Genomic DNA, 19687 nt, shown 5'->3' with positions numbered 1-19687 from the left:
TTTGTGCTGGCTTCACTTCGCTCCCCGGTTCGGTACCGGTGGGCCACTGCCCGTCCCCGGTCCTACGGTTCCGCGTTGATCTGCCTCTCCTGCAGATGGCCACCACCTTCTGCCAACCTTGCTCTTGGTGCCCGGGCCACGTACCCGGACACGATCAGATTGCTCCTCCACTACCACTTTACTCCTCTCACTTCCACCTCTCTAACTGATCTGCCTTCCTTTTCCCGCCTCCAGGACTGTGAACTCCTCAGTGGGTGGGGCCAACCACCTGGCTCCACCCCACCTGGTGTGGACATCAGCCCCTGGAGGGAGGCAACAAGGATTTTGTGTCTGGCTGATGTGCCTATCTCGGGGTGGGGGTGTATGGCGTAGTCCCTGTGACGACCTGGCTAGTCCAGGGCGCCACATACGGCTGGAGCCGTGTTTAAGTTCGTGACACCACCCACGGGTTGTAGTGAAGGTGGACACCACTGCTACAGTTACGGGGCCCCCGGGGGAGATGGTTATGCAGCAAGATGTTAACCCCTCCGTGGGTAGGGATGATGGCCCCGGGACCCGTTGGGGAGTGTAGCTGGGCAGTGCAGGGCGGTGCGCGGCTGGATGGCACTGTTGTACTCACTGTTATTGACACACACACAAGTCTTTGATGAACAAAGTTGATGGTGGTCGGTGCCCGCAGCCGGCTGCGTCTGGTCCCCCACCCGGTTTGGTGGTCTTTGCCTTTCTCCTGCACCGTGTAGTGTATGTGTAGACTGTCTGTGCTTCAGCAACGGGAGTCCGCTCCCCGGCTTTGTATATGTCGGAGGAGCCCGTTTGCCCGCAGACGCTGGCCCGTGGGATCTCTCTGCCTGTGCGGTGGCTTTCTATCACCCTCGGTGGGCTGTTGTCTTCAGTTGGGACTTGGGTGGGAAAGGACCTAAGGTCCAGACCGAAATCAGTTGATTAACTGAGTCCAGTGGCTTCTGGACCTCGTTTCAGGGTCTGAGTACCCCCCTGTGTGCTCCGGTTTCCGAGTCGGTTCCCCGGGTCGGTACCGGCGGGCCACTACCCTGTCTCGGTCCACCACGGTTCCACCGAGCCGTCTTCCCAGCTCCTGCAGGCTAGGCCACCATCTGCCTCCTAGCCAAAGGTGCCCGGGCTCCAAACCCGGCACCTGTCAGACTCCTTCACTCCTCACTCAACTCCACTCTCCTCTACTGAACTCCACTCAACTGAACTGAAGTGAATGCTGTTTTCCTGCCTCAGGCCCTCTGGACTCCGGTGGGCGTGGCCAACCGCCTGGCTCGTTCATAAAGCTCTGTGGGAGGTGACTAGGGTTTATGGTTTGGCTGGTGTTACCTTATTGGGGGACAGGTGTAATGCGGGGGTCTACCTGTGACTACCTGGCTAGTCCAGGGCGTCACACTTGCATTAGGGCCCTTTGCTAGCGGTGTCCGCCCCTGGTACCAATGGTATGTCCGCTACTGCAACATTCCATAATTATGCCACAATTAATCTATATGGTACACCCACTCCTGCGCGTACAGCTTATTGTTTAAAAGAAAACACACACTCTTTAGTTTATGTTGGATTCCAAGCAAAATGTTACATTTCTTAAATACATCTGAAATGCAGGGGTAGTTGCAGCTCACTAAAGGTACACCAAGTATGTAAGTTATGGCTTTTCTTTTAATTAATTCATTTGAATTAAAACAACATGAAATCAAAATAAACCTGATGCATGATTGCCCAGTACATGACATACATAAAGCATATTAATAAAACACAGGATACAAGAAATAAAACATTGCAGCTCATCTTTTTGTAAGTTTGGTCAGGGGTTGATAACATTCCACAGTGCCTATTCACATGATCATAAAAACCAAGGATAGCTCATCATTATATCATTACTGGACTCTATTTGCAGGATTTATTTGTAGTATATTTCCAGTTATAGGGATTGTGCCTCAATATATTACAGGGGTCTAAAACTTGGCTGGGTACATGAGCTGCACATAGAAAAAGAAATAAATTCGGGGGCCACATTCTTTGCAGAACAAAGTGACATTATTATTTCTACCATATTTTTTTCTATACACCTTTGCATCATTGTTTTTGAACATTTTTCGCTCATTTATTATAACAAACGTGCACTTTTTTTCTTTACATAAAAAACATTTTTAATGGTTAAAAAAGGTTCATGTTTTATTTAGATTTTTTTTTGCATTTTATCCCCTTTTTGCAAGTAATACAATTTAACAATTAGCAACATATAGTACTTTTGTCAAACATCTTGTAGTAATGTTCCCATTATGTTCCTCATCTTTTAGTAATGACCCCCATCCTGTTCCCCATCTTGTAGTTACGTGTATAATCCTGGTCCCCATCCTGTAGTAATGCCCCCATCCTTGTTCCCTTGTAGTAATGTGCCCCATTCTTGTCCACATCCTGTAATAATGACCTAATCCATGTCCCCTTGTAGTATAGTGCCCGAACCTTGTCCTCATTCTGTACCCATCCTTGACCCCATCCTTTTCCTTTTGTGGTAATGTGCCCATCCTTGTCTTCATCCTGTATTAATGTGCCCATCCTGGTCCCAATCCTGTGGTAATGTACCCTTCCTGGTTCTCATCCTGTAGTAATGTCCCAATCCTTGTCCCCTTTTAGTAGTGTCCCCATCTTTGTCCCCAACCTGTAGTAATGTGTCCATTCTTGTCCCCATCCTGTGGTAATATGCCCATCCTGGTGCAGAGTCAAGTTCACTGCACTGCTATTACAGTGGCAGCCCCCGGCCAATCAGAGGCCAGCAACTAGGCTCTGATTGGTCATGCTAGCCATGACATTGAATTATTCCAGCACTTTACCTTTGGAGCAGGTATCAAAGCAATAGTGTGACATGTATCTTTTGTGTTCAGATACTATAAATAGTGATCTCGCAGATATCTAGGATTGATGGATCTAAAAAAAAAATCAGTTGTGGCCCGGAATTAATCCCAGATATTAGCCGTACTCCGGTCCCCATATAAGTCTATGGGGTCCAGAATCTTGGCGCTTAAAAATGGTGGTAGAAGGGATAGGGGTATTGGAGCAAGCACGCTATACTTACCGAATCTCCGACACAGCTGTAAGTGCTTCTGGGCCACTTACACTACTTTCGGGGCCACTCATTAGCCTCATGCATATTCATTGCTTCCCCTGCCCTCCAGCAGTTGACTGCAGTCAGACAGCACTCCCACCCTGGGTTACAGCATCTGACTGCTTGCAATCAGAGACCCTGTCTGTGGGTCACTGTAAATTGGTGTAAAAATAAATAAATAAATAAAAATTGTCATAAGGTCCCCCCATATTATGATACCTAGCACAGATGAAGCATATGGCAACAGACTGCAGCCCCTAGCTGTGCTCTTATCTTGGCTGTGTATTAAAATAAGAGGAACTGCATGCGACTTTTTTAAAAAATATTTAAATAAATAATTAAAAAAAAGGAGTGTGGTCCCCCCTCCAATTTTGATACCCAGCCATGATAAAGCTTGACAGCTTGGGTCTGGTATTATCAGATTTGGGAGACCCATGCTTATTGCCCCCCAGCAAGCAGCCTGCAATTGGGGTGATAATGGGTTAATAACAGCCCACAGCTGCTACTTAGCTGTAGATTAGGAATGGGAAGCGTCTGTGAGACAACCCCCCATTACTAATCTGTAAGTGAAAAGAAATAAACACAAACACCCAAATATTTCTTTATTTGAAAAAAAATACAAAAAACACCCTTTTTCATAAATTTATTAACCCCCAAGACACTAAGGTCTGATGTAATCCACAAGAGGTCCAACGACGATTCCAGTCCTAATACATCTGAAGTGACGGGGTAATTATAAAACATGATCATTCGCTGTGAGCTTCAGGCAGAGAATGAGTAGCAGCGATGAGCAGTGACGTCACTGGTTATATACGATCACAGCTGAAGGTTCCCACTGTCCTTCACCTGTGAGCACAGGTGACCTGACCTCAGGTAACCTCATTAAACTCAGTGACCTCAATTCAGTTTTTTTCACTACGCCATTTACCAATCGCTTAAATTATTTTTTTATTTCAATAGACTGGACTTTAATTTAATTTAATTTTCATAGGGGAAAAAGAGTATGATTTGAATTTAAGAGAACTTACTATGTTATTGCAGTATAGTGTTGCAGCGATTGAACCATTTAAATGTTGCTCTTCCAGCCACAAGCCAATGAACCTGGCTTTAGTTTAAAATCTAGATGGCATCCCACCAAACTGATTATTGAAAGTTTTTGATAAACTAGTGTACAAGATAACAAATTATTATTCAATCGTAAAAAGAGTAGTAGCAAATGAAAAAGATAAGGAGTGCTAATTTGAGCAAACGTTTGGCTAAAATTAAAGGTTTGCTCCATGTTGCACTTGCAGAGACCCCCGAGGTGCCAAAAAACAGAAAGCCCACACAAGAGAACCTATTTTAAAATGTAGTGTACATCCCATAAGGAATTTATTTAGGGGTGTAGTGAACATCTTAAAAATTTAGATGCTTCACTGAATTTTTTTTAACATTGGCAGTAAATATAAAAAAAATATAAATTCTAAAATGTTGTTTTAGCCCCAAAATTTTCATTTTTACTGGGGTAACTGGACAAAGTGAACCCAGCAATTTGTTGTATAATTTCTACACCATACAGTATGTGGTTGGAAATACTCTGCAAAGCTCAGTGAATAAATGCTATTTATTTTTGTATGGATTTTCCAGGAACAGTTTGTGGTTGCTATGTGCAAGACCCGAGAGGTGCCAGAGCTGTAAAACTCCCCTCAAGTGATCCAATTTTAGAAATTAATCCTCTCAGGGAATTTTACTATGGGTCTAGTGGCTATTTCTGGGGCATACATGTTACTGGGGGGCATATATACTACTGGGGAGCATACTTGTTACTGGGGTGATACACATTACTGGGGGCATACACATTACTGGGGTCATACACGTTAATGGGGAAGCATACACATTAATAAGGAGGCATACACATTACTGGGGGGCATACATGATACCGGGGGCATACATGTCGCGGGCGGAGGAGGGGACGCTGCGCTCTCCCACTGCTCGGGTCCGGCTGCTGCTGCGGCTGCTGCTCGGTGGTGGCTCGAGCGTTGGGCCGGATCCCGGGGCCTCGAGCGGCGCTCCTCGCCCGTGAGTGAAAAGGGGGTTGATTGTGGGTATTTGGATATTGTCCGTGACGCCACTCACGGTTGTGGTGATTTTGGTGACACCACCACTGCTCTGGGCGGGGATCCCGGGAGCGGATGACAGGGAGCAGCTTTGATGGTAGTTCTCCCCTCCGTGGGTAGGGGGGTTGGTTGTCCCGGGGCCCGGTGATGGGGTAGGTAGGGATGGATGGCAGGCGGGTTGCGGGGCCTGGCGAGGTGCAGGGTCGCAGGGGCAGTGCTGTGCCGCACGGCACGGGGGTACTCACTCAGCCAGTAATCAGGACACAGTTCTTGGTAAAACACTCGGCTGGATGGACGGGTCCCCCAGACGGCTGCGGTTGTTCCTCCCTGTAGGTTAGTGATGACTGTCTCTCCCTGCACCTAAGTTCAGTGTTGGTAGCGATGGGTTCCCACCGGTAACCCGCTCCCCGACTTGGATATCGGCCGGAGGAGCCCCTTTTGCCCGCAGGCGCTGGCCCTGGGAGACGGTTGCCCTTGGCGGTGGCGGTGTCTCCCCTTCACGGTTGGACGGTTGCCTTCTGTCGGAACTTGACTGTTTGGAAACCCAGGAGGTCCCCTTCACTAACGGATTTGGCAAATTCACGGCGACTCCTAGCCTTGCCGGGATCCGAAAGGCCCCTGCCAATGGTGCGGGCTTCTCCTTGTGTACTGTTCCGGTACCGCCGGGCCACCGCCCGTCCACGGTCCTTACGGCAACTCCGATAGGCCACTCCTGCAGACGGTCACCACCGTCTGCCAACCTTGCTGTTCTGTACGGGCCACACACCCGGACTAACTTCAGGCTCTTTTGCTGTCACTTTTCTCCTCTCTACTCCTTCACCTCCTTCCACTTCCTCCTCCAAACTAGACTGCCTGTGTTTTCCCTCCTCCAGGACTGCGAATTCCTTGGTGGGTGGAGACCAACCGCCTGGCTCCACCCCCTGGTGTGGACATCAGCCCCTGGGGAGGGCAACAAGGATTTTGTCTGACCTCGATGTGCCTACAGGGAGTGTGGGGTGTGGTGATGTTGTTACCTGTGGCCCCTGGCTTGTCCAGGGCGCCACACTCCCCCTTAGCAAAATGCAGACCGTCCTCGGGCTGCCCGTCCATCACCGGTTTTATTTTTCTTTTTTAAACTGCAAAAAGATAAGAAAATGGTAACAGACATACAAGTATAGTAACATCATTCCACAACGGGAGGCACTTTTACTTAAACGTTACTAACGGTTAACGGTTACGGCTTCCGCTCTCTCCCACCCAAGCAACCTGGCCCTGATGCTGCCCCTACGAAAACAGGCAGCACCCCTTGACCCCAGTCCAGCACAAGTTACCCGAGCGGGATCTGTCCTTCCCCTCCAGAGGATCGCCACCGGTTCTGGTGGTGGCTGGGCCCTAGCCTGCTCCACTGCGAGCCCTTCCTCCAACCTGCCTCTCCGGAGGCGGTAACGGTATACCCATAAAATAACATTATTTACAGGCCACAAGTTTGTGGTTGCCCTGCAAGTTCACGGGCTTGTTCATAGAAGTTTCTATGCAACTTTAGACGGTCCCCACGGGGACAACGGTGCCGGCAACGACCGGTTCAATCAAGCAGTCAATCAGGTTACTTTCATCGGTGGATTATTCATTTTCATTTTTCAAAACTTTCAAACTTGCAAAACTTTAAACACATACAAGGTTCCCCCCCCCCCTAGATAGTGGTTTCCCTGTACCTAAGTGGGGGTCTACCTAGGTTGGGACGGGTGGACCTCCGGGGTCCGGTGTCAGTGGTGACAGGCAGCGAGGAAGAGGGAACAACCAGTTCATCCCCCCTGCTATTGTGTGGGTAGGCGGAGGCGTAGGGGAGCTGGGCACAGGTTCATCCCCGGGCACTAGCACTGGCTCATGGTCTACCACTTCCATCACTTCTTCCTCCACGGGTTGTGGGAACAGTATCACTGAAAGGATCACCGCGCCGTTTTGTGTAGGCCAGTCTGCTGGGAAGTCACCCATTGCGGTGTGGATTACATCTTTTGCCTTCTCCGCCGGGGTAGGAACTGGAACTTCAGCCGTTGTCCTCAATGCTGGTGGGCACCTCTTTAGATGGTCCCGGGAAACCATGGCCAAAGTGCCCCCTTGGTCACGACTGATCTGGTAGGCCTTCCCATCTTCCCATCCTGTGGGCTGTATGACGTATGGGGTTTGTTCCCATTGATCATCCAGCTTGTGGGTCTTTCTCTTCCGCTTCAGCACTACATCTCCAGGCTGGAAAGGGCCAGCAGACGCCTTCTGGTTGAAGCGCTGCTCCTGTTGTTCCCGACTTCGACTCAAGTTCTTCTCAACATATTCCTGAATCTGCCGGTATTGCGCCCTCTGCCGAGTTTCCCAGTCAGCTGTCGAAGGGAGTGCTTCTGGGGCCTCCAATCCTATATCCAGATCCACCGGTAGCCTGCCGGGGCGAGCCCTCATCAGGTAGGCTGGGGTGCATTTCGTTGAGCTGGAAGGGATATTGTTGTACATATCGACCAAGTCAGGTAGCTTCTCCGGCCACAGGTTCCGTTCTTCTAGCGGCAACGTCTTAAGGAGGCCCAGGACCAGGTGGTTCATCTTCTCACACATGCCGTTGGTTTGAGCATGGTAAGGTGTGGTCCGGATCTTCTTGCAGCTGTACAACTGACAAAACTCATGGAATACCTCCGGCTCAAAGGCCAGGCCTTGGTCAGTAAGCACCTTCTCAGGGTATCCGTGTGGTCGACAGAAATAAGCTTGGAACGCCCTAGCGGCGGTACGGCCAGTTAGGTCTTTGACTGGGACAACCACCATGAACCTGGAATAGTGGTCTACCATGGTCAGAGCGTAGGTGTACTCACTTCGGCTGGGGGTGAGCTTTACATGGTCCAGGGCGACCAGTTCCAGCGGTTGATGTGTAACGATCGGGTGTAGGGGTGCCTTCTGGCTGGCCTCATCCTTTCTTCTCAGCGTGCAAGGACCGCACTCTCGGCACCAGGCCTCCACAGATTCCCGCATTCCACTCCAATAGAACCGCTCTCTCAACAGCATCTCCAGTTTCTTCTATCCGAAGTGTCCAGCACCATCATGGTATGCCTGTAGGATGGTGGGTACATTAGCTTGGGGAATCACCAACTGGCGGATTTTCTCATGAGTCTTTGGGTTGATCAGCTCACGGTACAACTTTCCCTGGTGTAGGTACAGCCGGGTCCGTTCTCGCCACAGGCGTTGGGCTTCAGCCGGGGCGGCAGGGTCTATCCCAGTAGCGCCTTGCTCCAGCAGGGTCTTGACTAGGTGGACAGCGGGCGCCTGGTTCTGAGCTTCCTGCCACTCCTGACTGGGCAGTGGGTCCAGGTTCACCCGTTGTTGATAGACATGCACCTTCTCAGTTGGCGGCTGGTGAAATGCAGGCAACTCTATCTCCTCGAGGTTGTCATCCTCGCACCCTTCCTCCGACAGGTGGGGCATCCGAGAGAGTGCATCAGCATTAACATTGGCACGGCCGGCCCTGTATTTGATGGTGAAATCATAGTTGGCTAGCCTGGCCACCCACCGCTGTTCCAACGCGCCCAGCTTGGCTGTGTCCAGGTGGGTCAGCGGATTGTTGTCTGTAAAAGCAGTGAACTTCGCTGCCGCCAGGTAATGGCGGAACCGCTCGGTGATAGCCCACACCAGTGCCAGGAGCTCAAGCTTGAAGGAGCTGTAGTTCTCAGGGTTCCTTTCAGTCAGTCGGAGTTTTCGGCTAGCGGAAGCAATCACTTTTTCCTTCCCGTCTTGGACCTGGGATAGGACTGCCCCCAAGCCCACATTGCTTGCATCGGTGTAGAGGATGAATGGGTGGCTATAGTCCAAGTACGCTAGGATCTCCTCTCCGGTCAAGGCTGCTTTCAGCTGGCGGAAGGATTCCTCATGCCGCTCTTCCCACACCAGCGGGGCTCCGAGGGGTCTACCACCTTTGGTCTGTCCCACGAGGAGGTCTTGCATGTGGGCAGCCATCTTCGTGTACCCCTTGATGAAGCGACGGTAGTACCCCACCAGGCCCAGAAACTGCCTTACTTCCCTCACTGTGGTTGGCCTCGGCCAGTCTTGGATGGCAGTGACCTTCTCGGGGTCGGGAGCGACACCTTCTGCTCCCACCACATGCCCAAGGTACTGCACTCTGGGTTTCAGCAGATGACACTTGAAGGGCTTCAACTTCATCCCGTACTTAGCAAGGGACGCGAACACCTCGGCTAGGTGCTCCAGGTGGGCTTCATATGTCTGTGAATACACAATCACATCATCCAGGTACAACAGGACGGTCTCGAAATTCAGGTGCCCCAAACAGCACTCCATCAGCCGCTGGAAGGTGCCAGGGGCGTTGCACAGCCCAAATGGCATACTGTTGAATTCACAGAGCCCCATAGGGGTGGTAAAGGCAGTTTTCTCTCGGTCTTCGGGCGCCACGGCCACTTGCCAATACCCGCTGGTGAGGTCAAGAGTAGAGAAGTAGTTCGCTGTTCTCAGCGCGGACAGGGACTCCTCAATACAGGGCAGAGGGTAAGCATCTTTATGCGTTATCTGATTGCTCTTCCGGTAGTCTACACACATCCGCATGGTGCCGTCCTTCTTCTTAACCAGCACCAACGGGGCGGTCCAGGGACTACAACTGTCCCTGATAACCCCTGCCTCCTTCATGTTCCTCAACATGTCCTTGGCGCATTGGTAGTGTGCAGGGGGAATAGGCCTGTACCTTTCCTTAATAGGGGGATGCTCACCGGTGGGGATATGGTGTTGAACCCCTTTAATCTGCCCAAAGTCTAGGGGATGTTTGCTAAAAACCTGCTCATACTCCCGGACCACCCGGTATACCCCTTCTTTGTGATGTATAGGTGTATCGTCACTGCCTACGTGTAGCTGTTGGTGCCACTCATCTAACTCCCCTTGGGACAGGGGAGTGCTGGCCTCAGGGGGTGAGATTGGGGGGGCTGCCTCGTGGATGGTGTGGGGATCCAGAGAGAGCAACTTGGCAAGTGTAGCGTACCGGGGGAGCCTGACTTCTTCCTCTCCACAATTCAGCACCATCACAGGCACTCTCCCTTTCTTTACATCCACCACCCCTCGGGCGGCCATTACTGTGGGCCAGTGTTCGGAGGGTATGGACTCTATTATGGCAGGGTAGTCACGCCCCTGGGGCCCCACTGCTGCTCTACACCAAATCATCATCTCGCTCCTGGGAGGCACAATCAAAGGGGCAACATCCATCACTCTCACCCCACCAATCTCTCCTCCTGTCGAGTTCACATGTTGGCGGTACATCAAGGCTCGGATCTCACGCTGCACAGCTCTCTGTCGGCTCCCCGCCGCCGTGGCAGCCAGCTGCTGCAATAGGGTCAGCACATCACTCATACAGTGCTCCATCACATTGGTCCCTAGCACTATCTTCGGGTTATGATCACTAGGTTCATTCATTATCACAATCATACCCTGGTGTTGCAGTTCAGCTCGCCCCACGGTCATGGCCACTTGTTTGTATCCCACTTGGGTCAATGGGAGTCCATTAGCAGCAATCAGCGTTATGCTGGCATCTGGGGGAGCCAGCTCGTCTGTTCCCCAATACCGTTGATACAATGTGTATGGTATGGTGGTTACCTGTGATACAGTGTCCAGGAGAGCCATCACCGGTATGCCGTCCACAGCCACGGGGATTATGGGCCGGGCCCCGATGTACCGGTCCCGCCAGTCTGGTGGGCCATGGGGTTCTCCTCCTGAGGATTGGCCTGTGGCCCCAGGGGTTGCTCGTTTAACGGACACTGTCGGTAGTAGTGGCTGGGTTTGCTGCACCTGTAGCAGATTGGGGGCCCATTCCGGGAGTCATTGGTCCTTCTCCGCTGCATCCAGGGGACATCCTCCGGGCTGTCGGCGAGTTGCTTCTTCACCGGTGCCTGGGATCTGGTTGGAAACTGGAGCGCGGCGAGGATCTTAGCAAGGTCCCCATCCATGCGGCGAACTCGAGCAGCGAGTTCTTCCATCGCCACGCTCGGAGCTGCAGGCACTGGAGGTGCGGGTGGGGTAGGGGCCACCACCACGGGAGCAGTCTCAACTGGCCACGGGGCTGGTTCAGGAGCTTTTAACGTGGGAGGTTGTAGAGCCTTGATGGCCCGTTCCTTTAATACGGCAAAGTCCGCGTCAGGGTGTTTTAGGGCCCACAGCCTAAGCTGTTTGCGGTCTTCTGAGGATCTCATCCCCTGCACAAACTGCTCACTTAACATCTTGTTACTGTCCACACTGTTGATGATGTCCACCCGCTTCAGTGTGCGGAGTGCGGTTTGCAGGCGCAGGGCATAGTCCCGAATGCTATCTGCGGGCCGTTGTCGGCATTGATAGAACTGCATCCGCAACTCTGCCTCGGTACGGGTCTCAAAAGCAGTCTGCAGCTTTTCAAAGATGGTGGTTACAGAGGACCGGTCCCCCTCAGCCCAGGTCTCCGCCTCTTCCTCAGCCGTGCCGGTTAGCTGCCCCAGCACTAGCGCTGCACGTTGCTTATCAGTCAGGGGGTACAGTTCCAGTAGCGGGCTAAGCTTTTTCCGGAAAACCTGCAAAGCATCAGGTTTCCCATCGTACTGCGGTAGCCAGACAGCTCCGGGCACATAGGGCAAAGAGAATGGCATCACCTGAGCGAGAGCTGGGGCCGCGGCGCCCCCCGCCAGCGCGGCCGGGACCTGGGCAGGCCCATTCCCATCTGCGGGTGCTCCCACGGCTGCGTCCGCCGCTCCTCCAGCGGCTCCGTCGGGCGCAGACATCTTGCTTGCGTCCCCCTTAGCCTCTTTCCGGCTCCTCCTCTATTGGGGCGGGGTTTTGGCCTTCGCGCCTCCACTACTCGAGGAGACGCTCGAGCGGGAATTCTTCGCTCCCAAAATGGCGGCTTCTCAAATTTTTCGGCCGGACACCTCCGGCGGTCACAAGGTGCACCTCTACCAGACGGCAGAGCGGTAAGATCCTGTTCGTGACGCCAAGTTGTCGCGGGCGGAGGAGGGGACGCTGCGCTCTCCCACTGCTCGGGTCCGGCTGCTGCTGCAGCTGCTGCTCGGTGGTGGCTCGAGCGGTGGGCCGGATCCCGGGGGCCTCGAGCGGCGCTCCTCGCCCGTGAGTGAAAAGGGGGTTGATTGTGGGGATTTGGAAATTGTCCGTGACGCCACCCACGGTTGTGGTGATTTTGGTGACACCACCGCTGCTCTGGACGGGGATCCCGGGAGCGGTGACAGGGAGCAGCTTTGATGGTAGTTCTCCCCTCCGTGGGTAGGGGGGTTGGTTGTCCCGGGGCCCGGTGATGGGGTAGGTAGGGATGGATGGCAGGTGGGTTGCGGGGCCTGGCGAGGTGCAGGGTCGCAGGGGCAGCGCTGTGCCGCACGGCACGGGGGTACTCACTCAGCCAGTAATCAGGACACAGTTCTTGGTAAAACACTCAGCTGGATGGACGGGTCCCCCAGACGGCTGCGGTTGTTCCTCCCTGTAGGTTAGTGATGACTGTCTCTCCCTGCACCTAAGTTCAGTGTTGGTAGCGATGGGTTCCCACCGGTAACCCGCTCCCCGACTTGGATATCGGCCGGAGGAGCCCCTTTTGCCCGCAGGCGCTGGCCCTGGGAGACGGTTGCCCTTGGCGGTGGCGGTGTCTCCCCTTCATGGTTGGACGGTTGCCTTCTGTCAGGACTTGACTGTTTGGAAACCCAGGAGGTCCCCTTCACTAACGGATTTGGCAAATTCATGGCGACTCCTAGCCTTGCCGGGATCCGAAAGGCCCCTGCCAATGGTGCTGGCTTCTCCTTGTGTACCGGTCCGGTACCGCCGGGCTACCGCCCGTCCACGGTCCTTACGGCAACTCCGATAGGCCACTCCTGCAGACGGTCACCACCGTCTGCCAACCTTGCTGTTCTGTCCGGGCCACACACCCGGACTAACTTCAGGCTCTTTTGCTGTCACTTTTCTCCTCTCTACTCCTTCACCTCCTTCCACTTCCTCCTCCAAACTAGACTGCCTGTGTTTTCCCTCCTCCAGGACTGTGAACTCCTTGGTGGGTGGAGACCAACTGCCTGGCTCCACCCCCTGGTGTGGACATCAGCTCCTGGGGAGGGCAACAAGGATTTTGTCTGACCTCGATGTGCCTACAGGGAGTGTGGGGTGTGGTGATGTTGTTACCTGTGGCCCCTGGCTTGTCCAGGGCGCCACATACACATTACTTGCGGTGCCATACAAATTACTGGGGGGCATACACATTACTGGGGGAGCATACATGATACTGGAGGGCATACACATTACTGGGGGAGCATACATGATACTGGGGGCATACCAATTACTGGAGGGTCATCCACAATACTGGGGGATCATACACATTACTTAAGGGGGCATAGACATCACTGGGGGCATACATGTTAAGGGGAGGGCAAACACATTATTGAAGGTATGCACAATACCTGTGGTGCATAGACATTAATCATGGGCATCTGTTGTATTAGAAGTCTGGTGCCTTGTACAAGTGCCTGTCAGCCGCATCCCAGTACAGTAGACACACCCAAACTACACACACACTGGATGGATTGTGTCTGCTGATCTCATGTGACATAGTGTGCCTCCGACTGGCAGGACTAATCACTGCTTTAAGTGTAGACACAAGCATACAGGGTCCTCCAACATCAGAAGCGGTTATGTGTCTACACCTAAAGCAGTGATTATTACTCCAAGCAGCTCCCTGAATTATCACATTGTATATACCTCTGGATAACGACTTTCAAGGTTATCCTTAGGGAAGCTGAGTAATTCTATCTGGAGTTTATTGCATTATCTTACTGCCTTTGGGATGGTGGTTCCCACGCAGTCTAATATATACCTACATTCTTATATACCTCGGCTTTCTCCTCTTCCTTTCTCCTTTGCTGTTCTGGCCAGGTGTGCCTAGAGTGTGGGGTATTTATGTGAAGTTTGGAGAGTTATTTGGAATATGTGGGCGCTTATTTTAGCAGACTGTACAGACATGAATCAACACTATACCCTCTAAAACACATCCCCATCCCAACAGAAAACACACAGACACAATATTTGGCAGGTATCGGTCACAGCTTTACTTGGATATATAAATTTTTTATAAAATTTTTCACTCCGTATAAAATGTAAACATCAACAAACAACTTCGGAGGTGAGAAGGGATCTCAGACACACGACCGTGGACTTCCGCTCTCCCACCAAACTCCTGTTTAAACATGCCGCTGTGACTTCACTTGAGAAAATGTTATTAACTGTTGACAACAGAAAAGAGAATAATGTCATAAACAATGAAAACGAATAGCAACAGGGAGGGAGGGAGGGACGAGCTGCTGCCGGATCCTGGAAACCCCCAAGGGAAGAGGGGGAAACCCCACCCCCGACTCCCTATATATAGGAAAGGGGCACGTGATATAATGGGGCTCAAACTCTAAGGAGGAGCTGGGAGGAGTCCCCTCCTCCCCAGGGAGAGCAGGATCCAGGGATGTGGATGAGGCTGACAATTACAACAGCAGCAGGATTAACCCCTTGCTGCACAGTCTGGGGCAGTATCGTTAACCACTACACCGCCCTCCAGACTGTACAGACATGAATCAACACTATACCCTCTAAAACACATCCCCATCCCAACAGAAAACACACAGACACAATATTTGGCAGGTATCGGTCACAGCTTTACTTGGATATATAAATTTTTTATAAAATTTTTCACTCCGTATAAAATGTAAACATCAACAAACAACTTCGGAGGTGAGAAGGGATCTCAGACACACGACCGTGGACTTCCGCTCTCCCACCAAACTCCTGTTTAAACATGCCAAGAAGGAGAACAGTCTCAAACTGGGCTCCGACCCCCACTCATCAGGAAAAAGGCTTGTTCCAGGCCATCCTGGATACCGGATAAAAATATGTCAAGACCGATATCTGTCAAATGGACTCCGTCTGGCATCATAAGTCTCCTATTGTCACCCTCCAATTGTCTATGGCGAACCACCACACCTGAGCGATACCGAATAAACCGAGACATACGGGTATTGACTGTGCGCCGGGTCCGATCGATCACCTCCGCATCCCTGGAACCCTGCCATACCACTCTCGGAATGATTTCTGACCAAACTATCCGGAGTTCAGAGAAAAACCCCGGAAACCGATCCAAATCAGACCGCATCATGGTTAGCAATTCTGCCAACCTAATGTTCCCAATATCGTTTCCGCCGGCGTGAAGAACTAAAATAGTTGGAGCAGAGGACTGCCTGCTGATATCCACAACCTCCGACAGGACCTGAGACCACCTCAGGCCCCGAACACCTCTCCAAAGAAGTTCAAAGTGGTGGAATCCGAGATTACGGCCACCCGGACGATTACCGGCTCTTTGAGCAGCCCAAAACACATAGGAATGTCCGACGATCCAAATTTTAGGCGTCGCCGGACCTAAAAAGGAGTGTAAACTGATAATTAGTCTTGAATTAAATCAGGGCGCACATATCTAACAAAGCAAGCTGAGCGCCAGCGACCAATACGTTGAATATCAGAATCAGACAAGCCGGCACGGGCAGCCTCGGTAGCAGCCCCAATACGGAATGAATGCGTACCAAAGTGATTTAGAGACAATCCAGACGCAGTCAAACAACGCCGAAAAAGAACAGTAAATTGGTATCTGGTGAGGGGAGATCCATCTTCATGAATTAGTAGCTGGGAGCCCATTGTGCGCATAGCCAAAAATTCAGTCAAAAGGCGCAATGGGCAAGCAGGGCCTGGAGCGGGGAAAAACCTGATCCATGTACCTCTACCCAACTGGTCAGTTTTAGACCTACGGATACGGATACGGATGAAGGATTCAGTTATTAATATGTCATTAAATTGAAGGCCGCCGGGCTTGTGCCTAGATGACGGAACAAGCTCACTAACTCGGAGAGCACCAAAGAAGGCCAGGCTAAAGGCTAACGACAAGAGGGAGACCTCCCAGGGGTTCGAACAGACCGCCTTGCTGGCTTCAATTAACCTGATGAGGGTTGAATAAGAAATGGGGTATCTATTATCAACAGACGATCGGGATGTGGCCCAACCCTTAAGGGATTGGCGTATAATGAAGGATTTGGTAACGTCAGACCAACCCCTTAGCCTGAAATGAAATGAAATGCCAGATAAATGCCTCTGAGCTACGGAGGCCGAAAAACCCGAATTATAAAGGTGTATTAAATATCAGAGTGTAATCTCAGTATGGGTGGAGCTGTCAAAACTGCTAATCCTAGGACCTGCAATTATTATCCACTGCTGCCATGCCTTACCATAAAGCTGCCACGTCGAAGGGGAAACAGAAGTCCGAATCCACGCCATCATTTGATCTCTATCAGGTCCCACAGCCATGGAGGGCACAGGCAACCCTGCAAGCTGGCATTGGGTACGAGCCTCACAAAATCCTGCAAACAAGAGTTAGACAGTAAAAATGCTGAACGACTCCGGGAAGAAGGAACATGTCGTGCTCTAATCCAGATGTTGTTTTGCATGCAGAGTAACACAAGGTGGCGAAGGAGAGCCAGGACAGGAAGTAATGGTGAAGATAGATGGTTAATACAATGGACCGTTCTGGGGTTCTCTAATTGGAAAGAAATATTACGGTTAGCTAGATGGTCATGCCACAACTCAACGGCCACCACAATAGGGAACAATTCCAACAAGGGGGCATTACCAGAAAGGCCGGAGCTTTCCCAAGAAAGAGGCCAGGAGGAACGACACCATTGATTACCATAAATGGAAGAAAAACCAGATGGGGATGCGTCAGTGACCAGTGATAGCTCCTGGTTAGATACTACAGGGCCCATAATGTAATTAGACCCGTTGAAGTTTGATAAAAATTGGGACCAAATCATGAGATCAGAATGCAAGGGTTTCGTGATCCTGATTCTGTGGTCTGGGCGTTTTGCCATTTTTGTAGACAATGAAAGACGTCTAGAAAAAGCCCTGCCCATTGGGATTACCCTGCATGCAAAAGCCAAAGATCCCAATAAAGACTGCATTTGCCGCAGAGTAACCTTCCTGACTGAACAAAATCCTTCGATCAATTGCAACATGGTATGAATTTTTTGTGCTGGTAGCCTAAAGACCATAGCAGTGGTGTCAATTTCAATGCCCAAAAAAGACAAGACAGTGGTTGGACCCTCGGTCTTATCCTTTGCCAATGGGACACCAAACTTAACCATTAGACCTATGAATGTGTCCAACAATGTTCTACAGGCATCTGAATCCTTGGAGCCAATGAATAGAAAATCGTCCAGATAGTGCGTGACGAATTTTGAGCCTGTCTCATAACGGACTACCCATTCAAGGAATGAACTGAAAAGTTCGAAATAGTGGCACGAGATAGAGCATCCCATGGGTAGGCAGGAATCATAGAAATAGCTACCTTCCAGGAAACAACCTAACAGGTGATAGCAGTCTGGGTGAACCGGTAACAATCGGAAAGCCGATTCAATATCAGTTTTAGCTAACAATGCAGATGGACCAGACTCGCGTATGAGGGCAATTGCACTGTCAAAGGACGCATAGGATACCGAGGCATCCTCAGGGGGGATACCGTCATTTACTGACTCGCCGTGGGGATAAGAAAGGTGGTGTATTAAGCGATATTTTCCAGTTTCCTTTTTTGGTACAAGGCCGAGGGGAGAAACTCGCAAATTGGAAAAAGGAGGAGTTGTAAATGGGCCCTCAAACCTTCCTAATGAAAGCTCCTTGTAAACCTTTTCCCTTAAAATCTCTGGGTGTTTCCTGGCTGACGTAAGGTTATTGGCAAAGGTGGGGGATTTAGACAAGTTAAACGGTATGAAAAAACCAAAAGAAAAACCAAACCTGATCTGACTAGCAGCGACTTTATTGGGATACTTGTCTAGCCAAGGGGACATCTCGGATACCCTCACCGGGGTCTTTTTGATCATGTTTCCCGCTTTTCCCAGGGTAATTGATGGGGGGCGAGGGCATTTAATGGCTGAATGTGCTCCGCCACAAGCGGAGCACTTATGTTTGTATTTACATAACCCGAAGAAGCGGCAATGGCCTTTGTTAAACAACCAGCATGCTCCTGGACGGCGCACGGCCACTGCGCCTGGACCTTGTGAAGATCCCGGCACAGTGGCCGCGGATTGAAAGGGGTGCGATTGCTTTTGAATAGTCATTAAACGAAGCCACGAATCTGTCGCCCTTACTCCCCAGCCGATTTCTGGATGAAGGCCGAGGCGGCGGCGAAAATCCTCATCATACCGCCACCAGCCAGAACCACCATGAGTCTTATAGGAACTATAGATTAGGTCTTGATAAATGAACATCTCAGAGCAACGCTCCGGGTGTTTCTGTCCCATAATGCAGCCAAGTACTGAAAAGGCCTGCAACCAATTATTAATTGTTTTTGCTATTCTAGGCTTTCTATCATATGACCTGTCCGTGAAAAACCTGCGTTCCTTATCAACGGTATGTTGATCAGGAGAAATTAGAGACCATATATCAATATAAGCGTTGTCCCAGATTTTTTGTTTGACAACGTCTTCTACATGCAAACCTAGCGGGGTAACCCCGCAGAAAAAGGAATCCTTGTGTATACTTGCCTGAGGGGGTTGTGGTGACTGAGACGGCATTGACAAACCCTGCTTAGCCAGATGATCTGCCAAGGCCTTCAGGACCGGCGGTAATGCTGAACTGTCTAAACCCCCCCAAGCCTCCATGAACTTACCAGATGTTGAAGTGGATGCCATCCCTGGGGGAATCGCCGATGATACACCACCGCTGACGTGGGAAGGGGCATCCCTCACATCCCCGGGCATTTCAGTAGTAGACTGTGCTCCTTGCGTCCCCACAGGCTGCGCCATTGATGTCCGTGCACGCTCCCCAGTTGTTCTCGAGACACTTGACCCCTCTGATGACGTAGAGGGAGAGCGCCACCTGGAGGACCTGGAACGGCGACTTCTACCCGACGAGCGTGAACGCCGGCTTCTGCGCGAACGGGAGGAATTCCGTGGCGAATGCCTCGAGCGCCTCCTGTGATCCGGCGAGCGGCGATGACTATGCCGATCCGACCGACGCGACGCAGAGTGGGGGCGGGACTGATCACTAGATAGGACATAAGCGGGACCCCTGGGGTCTGCGATGATTTGGACATTAGGCATAAGAAATTGTGGATTAACATGTGAAGCAGGGGGAAGCTGCAGCAACTGGGGGGTCAAGTTAGGTGGTAAACTGAATGCAGCTACAGCTTGGCCATCAAGGGTTAATTGTGAACTCTGCTGACCAGGAGTGGTATGCAGCACAAGAGGGGGGTTAGGGTTGGAGGGGGGTACTATTTGTGGCCCTTGGGTCAGGGCTACAGGCTGTTCAGCAGACACAGAGCCTGAAGCCTCTCCAGAAGAGGAGGCAGAGGTGTTATTATTGCCCATGGCAGAATATAAGGGGTTAATGTAACACTGCCGTTGTATGGGGGCTGTAGAGGAGGTGGGGGGAGGTGACATAA

The 19687-nt window shown here is 51.4% G+C and overlaps 1 long non-coding RNA gene across 1 annotated transcript; it reads right to left on the bottom strand.

Annotated features, from left to right (window-relative positions):
• Nucleotides 1–14257: 14257 nt before the first annotated feature.
• Nucleotides 14258–19287, bottom strand: LOC142244339 (uncharacterized). The gene is made up of 3 exons (XR_012724513.1): nucleotides 18914–19287; nucleotides 16482–16613; nucleotides 14258–14447 (listed from the first exon to the last, which is right to left on the bottom strand). It is a non-coding gene; the product is annotated as an uncharacterized LOC142244339 (long non-coding RNA).
• Between the last annotated feature and the right edge of the window lie 400 nt (nucleotides 19288–19687).

The sequence above is a fragment of the Anomaloglossus baeobatrachus genome, chromosome 6 (assembly GCF_048569485.1).
Source record: "Anomaloglossus baeobatrachus isolate aAnoBae1 chromosome 6, aAnoBae1.hap1, whole genome shotgun sequence".
NCBI lineage: Eukaryota > Metazoa > Chordata > Amphibia > Anura > Aromobatidae > Anomaloglossus > Anomaloglossus baeobatrachus.
This window is presented reverse-complemented; position numbering and strand designations above follow the sequence as displayed.